Here is a 12,530-nt window from a genome sequence, read left to right on the forward strand (position 1 = left end):
TCTCTCTCTCATTATTTCATCAAATAAAATATTCTTTTATGGTGTGACCCTGTAGGTTCAATATTATGCCGGTAGTAGAAATAAATAATAATAAATTTTTATTAATTATTTATATGAATATTAAAATTCACTAAATATAATTAACTGATTAATTATATTTATTCTACATCGTGAGTGATGCTTCTCAACATATCGCGACTATCCGGATAATATGAATTCACTGCTTAGAATACCAAGAACCTGTCAGTTACTAGTTACCGTACAATGAATTCCTTCTACCCTTATAATATCCTGAATAAATATAAGGCATTGATCTCGTGTCAAACCTATCAAATTTAATCATATGATTTCTTATTCATAATGCAAAGTTCATATTAATGCAAATTAGAAACTCCTTTCTAATTTCATACACTCTGGCCAGAGATTCCAGAACTCGCATACTAAGAATAATATATGATATTCTCTTCCTATACTGGAAGGGGTAGATCCTCTATTGACGTTAACTATCTCTATACACAAATCCCTATGCCTAGAATAGACCTAATGGATGTCCTTGAGACTAAGGACTAAACCAAAGCACAGTTCATTATATATAAGATACCTTTAACGATCTCAAGTCTAAGGACACTTGTACAACTATCACTCAGTGAATAACTATTGACACGTGAGTAATCTCCATTAGTTGTTCAACTTATCGAGTCATATTCAGTGAACTTATTCCCTAATAAGCACCTACATACTAGCTATAGTGTCACCACACAAATGCCTATGAGAACAGATATCCTCCTGAAGGGAGCAAGCTTAGTATGTACCAATCTTTGCAGATTATTAATTACCAGTTAGTAATCCTATGACCAGGAACTATTTAAGTTTAGAGTTATCATCTTTTAGGTCTCAATATTATGATCTCATCATAATCCATAAAAAGCTTTACTCTAAACTATGGTATATCTTATTTAAACACTTAAATAGATAGAGCCCGTAATAAAAACAAAACAAGTCTTTTATTAATATCAATGAAATCAAAACAGATTACATAAAAGTTATTCCTAAATCCTTATACGAGATTGGACTTAGGACATATCTCTTTCAGAGTAGGTATGGAGGAGCATGTTAGAATGGTTACAATTCTTTTTGGAATTACTTTAAGCAAGTCATTAGAATAATTCTTTTAGGAGCTCAAGCAAGCCAAAAGAAAAATTCTTTTAGGAGCACAAGTAAACCAAAAGAATGATGGCAATACAATTAAGTTAAGGATCTTTTGAAGATGCAAAATTTGGAAGATTCTGAACATGCCAAGACTACTTACCAACAGAAACCACTAAAGCTTGATCAGTGCAACTCATGTATAATGACAAGCTATAGAGGTATGATGAGCTCACTCTTTTACTCAAATGCTAATAGACAACATGTAATGTTCTCAAGATGCCAATGTGCAAGGTTCTAAGTAGATCTTAGAGAATCCAATCTTGTAGCTATTAACAAGATTATTAGATATCTTAAGGGACTACCAACTCTTGGAGTAAAAGTAACCTAAAGATATTATGCTTAACATGTTTGGCTATATAGATACAGATTATGCAGGTTGTAAGAAAGACATGAGAAGCATCTCTGAAGCTGTCAACTTAAGTGACAGGAGAAGCATCTCGAGAAGCTGTCAACTTCGTGGAAGAAGATTAATTTCTTGTTATGATAAGAAATAACTTCAAATCCAACAACTCTGTGGAACACTCTATGACAAGGCACCTTGACACCAGGTATCATTTATTTTGAGAGCATGTCTTTTAGTCAAAGAGTCACTTGCAGAAACACTTATTAAATCACTTGTAAAAATTAATCTTTCAAGACTAGTTTATAAGTGTGGGATATCAATCATTGCATATTGTTGGAAATCCCATATGTAAGGAATTCTTCATATAAGTTCACAAGTATTAAATTTTCAATATTTAAAGGACTTGTGAATTTATCAGTAATCCAGTACCTCGTACTTAGTGCTACTATCTTGATTATCATGATTACAATGTCATATACATTTGTGGTAGTTAAGTATTATAGCATTAAGTTTGAATATTATTTTAATTGATTTAAATTATGATTGTAGAAAATTCCATTCTATATCAGTCTCATAATTTGAATTGTATTAAAATAATATGTAATATAGTTATCTGTATCATGTACGAATAATTGTGATACTTTTAGTAGTATTTTCTAAGTCATGTGTATAAAACTCTCAATATTTTATATGCTTAGAAAGTATTTCTAAAATTACTAATTATCCAGAGAGTGATTTCCATGTATATAAGTCATATATATAACATCCAAGCCCACAACCGAATGCGTACCGGACCCAACAACCCACCACAGGTCAGTCCGAAAAAGCTAGCGATTTGGTTCACATTGGTTGTTTACTTGTATTTATAAAGGTCACAAACACTCTTATTCTCATCGATGTGGGATGTTACAAACACCCCTTCTTATAGGATCGACGTCCTCGTCGATCTCAAAAACACACATACGGAACCCGGGCAGTGTCTCGGCGCTTCCGGTCAGGCAGAGCTCTGATACCATTTATAACATCCAAGCCCACAACCGAATGCGTACCGGACCCAACAACCCACCACAGGTCAGTCCGAAAAATCTAGCGATTTGGTACACATTGGTTATTTACTTGTATTTATAAAGGTCACAAAAACTCTTATTCTCATCGATGTGGGATGTTACAGTATATCCTATTGGTGATTATTCTAGGATAATTATGAAAATATTTAATTTCTAGTATCTAACTAATAGATTTTTAGTATTTATTTATTTATTATTTATTTTGGGTAGTTTGGATTATGGAATTTGAAGCAATTCAATGATTTTATTTGCTCCAGAATTCAAACTAACTTAAAATAAATAAGAAGCATGATTGATTATAACTAAGTTTGTCAATAATTGATATCTAGTATATTAATTATAACTTGTGTGTTATAAGTTAATTATGAGATTTTGGTTTTAGTGAATTTAACAATGCTTATATCTCAAGAATTCACTGAAATCAGAATATGATTGTATCATGATTAGTTGTGTGTAAAACCTTGACTTAGATCAGTTAATGATATTTAGTTAAGAGTTTAACTATGAACTAATTGTGAAGTATTGATATTCGTGACATTATTTAGAACTCCTATAAGTAATCAATGCTTATCTTCAGTCACTTATACTAATATAGAAAGTGTGGGAATTTTTCTTAAGTATAACTATGGTTAAAATATTTGATTGCTTTATTAGAAGTAACCATATGTTATCAAGTTAGAATAATTTTTATACTTATTTGCAAATTCCTAAACACTTTGATAATAGATGCAATACTCAATGAATCAAAGAATATGGAACTTACAATATTTTTCTAAGATTACAAATAAGATAATGTTGGTTAATATTGCTTTATTTATCGAACCAATATTGTTTGAGATATTACAGTTGTTAGGAGTTAACAATTGTATGATATATGAAATTGAATGCTGATGTCTTTTTGATAGATAATTGGTCTTTAATTCATTGATATCTTATTTTGATTTATTGAAATAAGATGTAACATAATTATTGGTATCTAAAGTACTTAACAAGTATCAGTCAATGATATATTGTTAATATTTTGTTGCAGATAATTGTGAGATTTTAAGTTCTAGTGACAATATATGAGTTCCTATATCTGAAAGATTCACTAAAATTTGAAATTAGCAGCATAGTCCTTCTTATTAAGATTATTTATCAATAAACAATATTGTTGGTTATAGTCTTATAAAGTTAGATTATGAAGCTTTTGATATGAATGAGAATTCCTTAGACTTTACCCTAAGTGATCAATGCTTTTACAAAAACTCATTCATATTAAAAGACAAAATCTTTCTTTCTCTTCTTAATACTGCTAGGTCATCAGTCTGTGTCTTATCAAATCATTTATCTTTTTAGACATAAAAACAGACTTGTGTACTCAAATAATTTTAAGGGAAAAATCAAACTTCTTTCTACATTGGTGATTGCTTATTTCATTAAAATCTTTTGAAATCACTATTGTACATCATTTCTCTCAAAGATTAAATGTATATATTTTTATTCATTATAGATCTTAAGTGCATTTTATCTCTATATTATCATATGCTCTGTGATGCAGGTTCAGCCTCCAATGGAATTCTTTCATTTAATAGTCATGAGGTTGAAAACCCATAACTTCTATCCCAGACTGTAAAGACAAACACAGAAACAGAACCAACCAACACTCTCTTACCCCTAAAATGAAGTATAAATGAGCGTGAGGGAGAAAGTGCCTTAGTGCACCACATAAAGAAGGTTCTGAAGTCAACTCAGCAGCTCTGTCTCCTACAAAGATGAGTAGTATTTAAACAAAGACAACTGCTAGCCCCAATACATCTTCTCAAAAAGATATAATGGCTGAAAAGGCACAAAAACAGTCACTAGATTCATCCTCTCAACAGGGTGCGTCTATTGAAATTTGCATGTCGGCCAAGGTATCCGATGTAGTGTCACCACCTCTAACATAATCAATTTTTGATGCACAAGGAAAGGTTACACACATAAAGGATGGGTTGACGGAAATAAGAGTTTCGACCATTTTAAGGTCAGATTCGATTGTTCAAGGTTCTTTAATGGACTAATTGCCTTTACAGGTGTTAGGAGAGGATACTGATCCAATAGACATATGTCAGTGGTCAGTGTCTACCTCCCCAGGACTAATAAACCTGGATGCATCTGCGGATAGTGGATCTGACATAGGTGCATATCGGCAACTTGTTGACAATGATTCAGATATTACCTGATGAGTCATAAGGAAATGTCTTTACAGACATTAGAAGGAAACTTTAATCTTTATGCTAAATTCTTTGGATCATTGTTTACCTTCCCATAGTTCAAATCTGGAACCCTAAAAGGGAAACTAGCAACTTGTAGATTATGACTCAGATTCATCTGACGAGTCTAACAAGGATGGGGATTTGCGAACTCCCATTGCACCACATGTGACCTCCTTAAGGATGACTAAGGTGATTTCCTTGCAGGTACAACTGGATTTTAGAGCTATGAGAGGAGTGATACACTTGTGAGAATGAGTGTAAACACGAGTGGAGAGCAGAGTGAAACACATATGAGGTACACGAAATATAATCACACACTCACAGTGAGAAAGAAAGACAGAAATACCATATCTCATTCCCTATCCCTAAACATGGTTCTTGATACTTCGACTCTCGAATCTGTTTATTATTAGAACCTAACTCTTAGGGACCTAACATTTACAACTTGGATTTGAAAACTTCGGGATCTAACAAGTTGGGAGCTCACAATTGGTAACACTTGGTGATCTCACATTTGGGAGGTATAAGGAGTTGGGAAGATTGGTGAACATGATGATCAACAGTGGAGTCATTCTTGCAGTATTTAACGGGACATGGTTGATCAGACTTTGAATTGTTATTTCTTTTCCAACCAAGTAACATATGAGAACTCCTTCAGACGACAACATAAATTCCTTCTCTAAGGGGGAGATAAAAGCTTATATAATAGTTTGGAGGATTCCTCAACTAAGGGGGAGAAATAGCAGGCATGAAGAAAAAGGTAAAGCACATGTACACTACATCACACCATTGTTGTTTGTAACTACGGATCCTATTGTACGGGAGAGGTGGTAAACACAAGGTGATTTCCTAGTAATCAGAAGAAGTGGTTTGGTTCATCACTATTCTTCATAAGGGGAGAAGCTGTTTTCCAAAAGGCGAGTACCATTGGTTTTAACTGCAGATCCTATTGTACGGGAGAAGTGGTAAACGAAGGTGATCTCCTTTAAGCAGTTGATTCTCATAGGGGAGAAGCAAGAGATATGCGCTTCTCAACAGGAAATGTGGTTGTACAAAAGAAGCTGCTGAAGATTACTTTAAGACTGAGAAGTGTTATCTGGCGGAGATTTGAAGAACCAAGGAAATGAAGATGAAACTACTTGAAGATCAGTTCAATGCTAGAGGAACAAGCATCTTTCATTTCAGTTACTCAAGAAATCTGGAAATGCAGTATTTGATCCAGAAAACCAGTAGCATTATTTACAAGTCCTAGTACATTACTTTTTCTAGTTGTTAGTTGAGTTATCCTCTCTATTTAATTTGTTTGTTAAGTTTAACAATCAAATAGGGGGAGACTGTTGGTGAGACTGCATAGCTGTATGAACAGTTACATGATAACTCAACATGATAACAATACTAGAACATGACAGGTTAATAAAACTACGTCTACACAAAAAATCAGGAAGAATGAAGACAAGGCAAATACAAAGAATCAGAATATTAGAAGAAGGCCTGAAGTCTGTCTACAGGTCATTGAAAGAAGTTCATTAATATGATCATGCCTCAGTGAAGAACAAAGGTTAAAGACTTTCAAGGTTTCAGAAATGTTGAAGATTCAGTATACAAGTGCTACCGGAAGATTTTAGTGTATTGGCATTGATTGAAGATAGACAGTGTTCGAAGCATAGGAATCTAAAGAATTGAAGACAGGGTATAGACAGAGGTTAATGAAGACGTTGTCTAAAGTACCAGAAAGGATTCCAGTGAGAGTACAGTTGTTTATTGACAGTCAGTGTCTGAAGCAATAAAGTTGAGACAAGCTTAACAATATAATCAAGGCTATAATACGAAGACCTGAATTGGGGTTAGTCGTCTGTGAACCAGGCCAGTTGCACTAGGCATCAACAGCTCATGAAAGGAATCTGGGTATTATTTATAGAAGAATTGTTAAGTTGAGGAACGTACTTGGATTGAACGTTTATCTGTTAAAGTACGAGAAGAGGTGCGCAGAGTATACAGCTAAACAACTCAGGGGACTGACGAAGTTCAAAGTTTAATTAGTAAATTAAATAAATTAATTTAAAGGACTTTAATTTAACTTATTTAATAAACTTAAATTGATTTATCTTATAAACTTTAAATAAGTTTATTTTATAAATCTAAATTAGTTTATTTATACAAGTTATATTTAAGTTAATTTTATAAATTAATTTAGTTACAATTTAAACTTAAAAAGAAAACAAAAAAAAGAAAAGGAAAAAGAAAATAAAAATAGAAAAACAAAAAAAAACAAAAGAAACAAAAAGAAAACAAAAAGAAAAGAAAACAAAAACAAAATAAAACGAAAAAAGGGAAAAAGGAAAAAGAAAAAAAGAAAAAAAAATACAAACCAAAAACATGTACAAACATTTGTTTGATTTTTGTTTATAAAAGTAAACTTAGTGCATGTATGTGTATTAGATCAGAAGGAGTCGCCAGAGAGTCTCTGTCGCCACAGAGTATTTTAGTTGTAAAATAAACTAAGGCAAATTACTACTCCTCCCTCCTGTGCCTCCCTGTTGCCACAGAAAAGGTTGTCGCCACAGAGTTCACTCATCCTCAGCCACACAATTTTATTGTATATAAAGTCTATACTTTGCAGCAGAAGATAGAGCCATTCATTTTTTCTGTTCATCTTCTCTCCCAAAAAGAGAAGTGAAAATGGCAGCGAAGATTTACAGAGAAGCTCAGGCTTCTTGAATATCCGTTTAACTTCTCACCGGAGTAACGTTATAATGCTCGTTTTAATTCTTGTATATTCTTAGGGGCATTATAATCATTACCCGGTAATTAAATCCTAGTACAAACAAAAGCTAGATTATTATATAGGATTTGATTTGTAAATCTTTGTAGTAGCTAGGAACTTTGTTGTTCTTAGATTGTATCCAGTTAATTTATTTACCGCAGTGTAGCAACACCCCTCGAGGATTTATATACGAATATATATTTCCCCGAATATCTTATGTTCCTTGTTTTTATCGTTCCAAATACTATTCCTCTCAAGAACACGAAAACACTAACCGAGCACTAAATCTATATCCGCTAAAGATTCGAAAGAATTTTTAATTTAGTGATTATCTTATTCAACCCCCCTTCTACGATAATTTGGGACCTAACAGGACTATTACATGAAAATGACCATAATCAATGTAGAACCCACGTATTGTCGTGTACAGCCACATGGTAAGGACCCAAATGCCAATATGGAGTCCCACATAGAGTGGGGGCCATCCACGTCAGATGTCATATCAACAGTGGGACCCATCTACGTCACATGCCATATAATATTTTCGAACATGCTGGAAATCATTTCCTATCACAAATTTCCTACCGTCGCTTATAAACATTCAGATTTAGATATACAATATTTCTCTAGCGCGAGACACATATGGGCATCTTGAAGGTAGAGAGGTGGGAGAATGGCGAAAGCAATTAAGCAAAAAAAATAGTCTGAGTATGAAGTCATTTTCTTGCTAAGTGTTATAGGGTGAATTTGGTATAGCAATATTTTGGAGGTTGCTGGAATCAAGGAGCAAAATACAGATATTATGTTAAGCACATGAAGAATACGGGATGCATGTTTTTACTGATCTTGCTGATTGATTACTCGAATACCAGATAAAATACGTATACCCTCTCTGATACCAATTGTTTCTTAACCTAAACAAGAGGCCTACGTACCCTATTTATAGGGGTTCAAGCCACGCGTAGTTTTTAGAGAACAAGTTACCTCTAGATGGGCTAGGATTTCATTCGGCCCATCAAAGTCAAGACTCATTAACCATGGTTTGAGTCTAGTTGGCTTTATAAATGTCACGGCGCGAGGTGATACCTTCTTATGGATAGATGCGAAGACACCTTTGGCGTCACATGTGGTCCTTATAGATATTTACATGCATTGTGGCTTTGTAAATGTAGTCATGCGACCTCTCTCGGATAAGCCTTCATTTTAAATAAATAACGACACACCCCCTTAAGAGCTTAGCTTGCTGACCTCCAATATATGTGAGGCGCCCTCATAAGAGCTTTGTCTGCGAGTCTTCAGGTTACTGACATAAGAACAAAATGTCCCTAAAACAGGCTCGTTATCAATAGCAATAGTGATCCTTTTAGGGATTATATTGTCCTTGGGGGTCACATAAGCGCCCCATGTCCACATGAATCCTTTTCACGAGGCATTGTGTGGCCATTAATTGGGCTTATATTTGACATCATTATTAGGCCCATTTCTATTTGACTTGTAATGTAAAGCCCATTGGGCCTTTTTAGGACCCATGCCAAAAGCAAGCATAACAACTACTGATGAGTGGATTTTATATCTACTTGGAACACTTCATTTCAGGCTTAAGTTGGTGTTTTGGACTCAGGTTGTTGGTATTTTTGATGTGTTTTTGTGTTATTGTATTTCAGGCATCAGTTAAATGAAAAAAGGAGTTTTCAAGGAAATATGCTGAAAAGAAGTCAGAATTGGAAGCCTAGGCCATTATCAAATTGTAGAGAATCTCGTTAGCTTCGCGTGGGCAGTTGAATCACCTAATTTTGACGAGCAGAACTCAAGTTATGGCCAAAAGAAGAATTGTCAAAAAAAATCCAGAATGTCAGCGCGGCCCCACCAGAAGGCAGCGCGCCCGCGCCCGGTTTCTGCCCCAGAATCCTGATTTTAGTCGAAATTGAAGATTTTGAGAGTCCTAGTCATCTTGGAGCCTATATATATCCATAAAAAGACATTTTTAACAAGAAGGAGACCTGTGAGAGCAATAAGAAGACCTAGAGAGCACGAGAAGGCTATGGAGAAGAAGACTCTTATTTTCTTTAATATAGTTGATACTTGGATGCTTGTTTTCAATTTTTCTTTGAACCCTAGTACTCTTATATTGTTTATTATCATGCTTTCATTGGAACCCATGGTGACGATGAGTTCGATTATGAACTAATCGTTATCGTGGGTTTCTAACAGATCTACTTATGGATTTCTATAGTTAATTTGTTTCAATATCTTGGTGTCTGGTGATTGATTGATATCCTAGTATTGGTTGTGCTTATTCGTCTTATGTGCGTAGCTAACATATAAGATAGTGTGTTAATCTTTATTGAAGCGACAATGAATATAAAGATTTGGAACTTGCAATGCTAGCATAGGTTCATGTATTAGTTATGCATGATTCGTAAGTAATTTTAACCATCTTACTTGCCCTATGTAATCACGATAGGTAACTTGTTCATTAAACCTTTATGTTGTCAAATTCTATAGACATATAGGGTCTCAACATAATTGGTGTCTATTCAGCTTCTATCTCCTTCGTGGATGTCTGGTAGTAGTGTATTTGTACAACGAAAGTTGACGTTTACTAGTTTCGTGTTATCTGATTAGTTGTCATCACCATCACATGCTAAGGTTATGAACAATGACTTTGAATGAAGTAGTAATGAAGTTAGAATCCCATGATTGTCATATATAGTAATTCAACCTCAGTTCTCTTAGTTAATGCTATTTAGTATAATCTCTTAGTTTAATCAAAACCCAAATTGTTATTTGTCTTAACATTGAGCGATAACCATACATTGTCGCATAGGTGCATAAATTGAACTTAACCTAAACTAGTCTCTGTGGGAACGAATCAGATTTATAATGGGAGATCCAACAGCACGAACGAAAGCCTTGATGGATTTTTCTCAACCCAAAATCAATGACATTCAATCTAGCATTGTAAGGCCAGCTATCACAGCTAATACCTTTGAGATCAAGCTTGGCATAATTCAATGGGTGCAGAATTCAATCCAGTTTGGGGGTTCTCCCACAGAAGATCCCAATATGCACATTAGGGATTTCATTGAGATCTGCGACACCTTCAAGTTCAATGATATTTCTGAAGATGCTGTGAAGCTGAGACTATTTGCATTCTCTCTGAGGGACAAGGCTAAGAGCTCATTACACTCTCTACCAGCTGGTTCGATTACTATTTTGGAGGATCTTGCTCAGAAGTTTCTTACTAAATTATTCTCTATGGCGAAGACAGCTGCAATCAAAAACGCTCTTACTCAATTTTTGCAGCAATCGGGAGAATCTCTATATGAAGCTTAGGAGCGCTACAAGGAGATGCTTAGGAAGTGTCCTCATCATGGAATGCCTGATTGGATGATCATCAATTGCTTCTATAATGGTTTGGGAGCGTAGTCAAGACCCATGCTCGATGCAGCATCAGGTGGAGCATTATGGGAAAAGAGCTATGAGGAAGCTTATGATCTAATTGAATTGATGGTTGCTAATGAATATCAGTATCCAACCCAGAGATTGCCATAAGGCAAGGTAGCAAGAGTTATTGAAGGGGATACAGCTACGGCTATCACTGCTTAACTAAAGGCGTTGTCTATGAAAATCGATTTGCTGGCTAACTATGGAGTTCATCAGAGAACGGGTGTTTGTGAGCTTTGTGCATGTTCGCATGCGACGGAGCAATGCCCTATATCTAGTGAATCAACTCAGTTTGTGTGCAACTTTCAGAGATCGCAGCAACCAGTTACAAACACTTATCATCCTGAAAACTGGAATCTTCCTAACTTCAGATGGAGCAATAATCAGAATGCGATGCAATAGCCATTCCGGCAGTTTGGAGAAAAACAATTCAACCCTCCTGATTTTCAGCAACAATTTACACCAAGACAACAACTCCAACTTCAACAATAAACTTATAATGCAGGTCAATCTTCGGATGAAAAATCTGTATTGGAGGAGTTGAGGCTTATGTGCAAACACCAGGCTCTTATATGCCAAAGCCAGGCTATTTTTATCAAGACTCTGGAGAACCAGATAGGACAAGTTGCTAACGCCTTATTGAATCAACTACCAGGAACGCTTTCTAGTGATACATAAATTCCAGGAAAGAGGGAAGCAGAATAGAAAGCTAAGGAAATTACATTGAGGTCTGGGAAGGTTGCAAGCTCTGAAAAATCTCAAGTTCCAGAATCTGAAGCTTTGGCTGAAGAAGATGTGCAGAAGGAAGCAGAAGTGGAATCAAGGAAGAAAACTATGGAACACACTCCTCCTGAGGGTAATATAGGGGAGAAACATGTCTATCCTCCACTTCGTTTTCCCAAAAGGCTGTAGAAGCAGAATTTGGATAAGCAATTTGCTAAGTTTCTGGAGGTGTTCAAGAAACTTCACATCAACATACCTTTCGCTGAAGCGCTTGAGCAGATGCCTAGCTATGTGAGGTTTATGAAAGGTATTTTCTCTCAGAAAGTGAAGCTCGATGACTTAGAGACCGTTGCTCTTACGGAGGAAAGCAGTGTTGTGCTGCAATGGAAGTTGCCTCTGAAGCTTAAAGATCCTAGAAGCTTCACTATTCCTTGCACCATCGGAAACTTGTCGTTCGACAAGTGTTTATGTGATTTGGGAGCTAGCATCAATCTGATGCCTTTGTTTATCTTCAAAAAGCTTGGTCTACCTGATCCGAAACCGACATACATGTCATTGCAACTAGCTGATCGTTCAATCACTTATTCGCGAGGAATAGTGGAGGATGTCTTGGTTAAGGTAGATAAACTCATCTTCCCTGCTGACTTTGTAATTCTTGATTTTGAGGAGGATAAGAAGATTCCCATTATCTTGGGAAGATCATTCTTGTCTACAGGCCGAACTATGATCGATGTGCAAAA

The 12,530-nt window shown here is 35.3% G+C and overlaps 1 non-coding gene across 1 annotated transcript; it reads right to left on the bottom strand.

The window, feature by feature from the left end:
- Positions 1–10,893: 10,893 nt before the first annotated feature.
- LOC141710248 (small nucleolar RNA R71) lies at positions 10,894–11,000 on the bottom strand. The gene has a single exon (XR_012570778.1). It is a non-coding gene; the product is annotated as a small nucleolar RNA R71 (small nucleolar RNA).
- Positions 11,001–12,530: the final 1,530 nt, after the last annotated feature.

Source organism: Apium graveolens, chromosome 2, assembly GCF_009905375.1.
Source record: "Apium graveolens cultivar Ventura chromosome 2, ASM990537v1, whole genome shotgun sequence".
In the NCBI taxonomy this organism is placed as follows: domain Eukaryota; kingdom Viridiplantae; phylum Streptophyta; class Magnoliopsida; order Apiales; family Apiaceae; genus Apium; species Apium graveolens.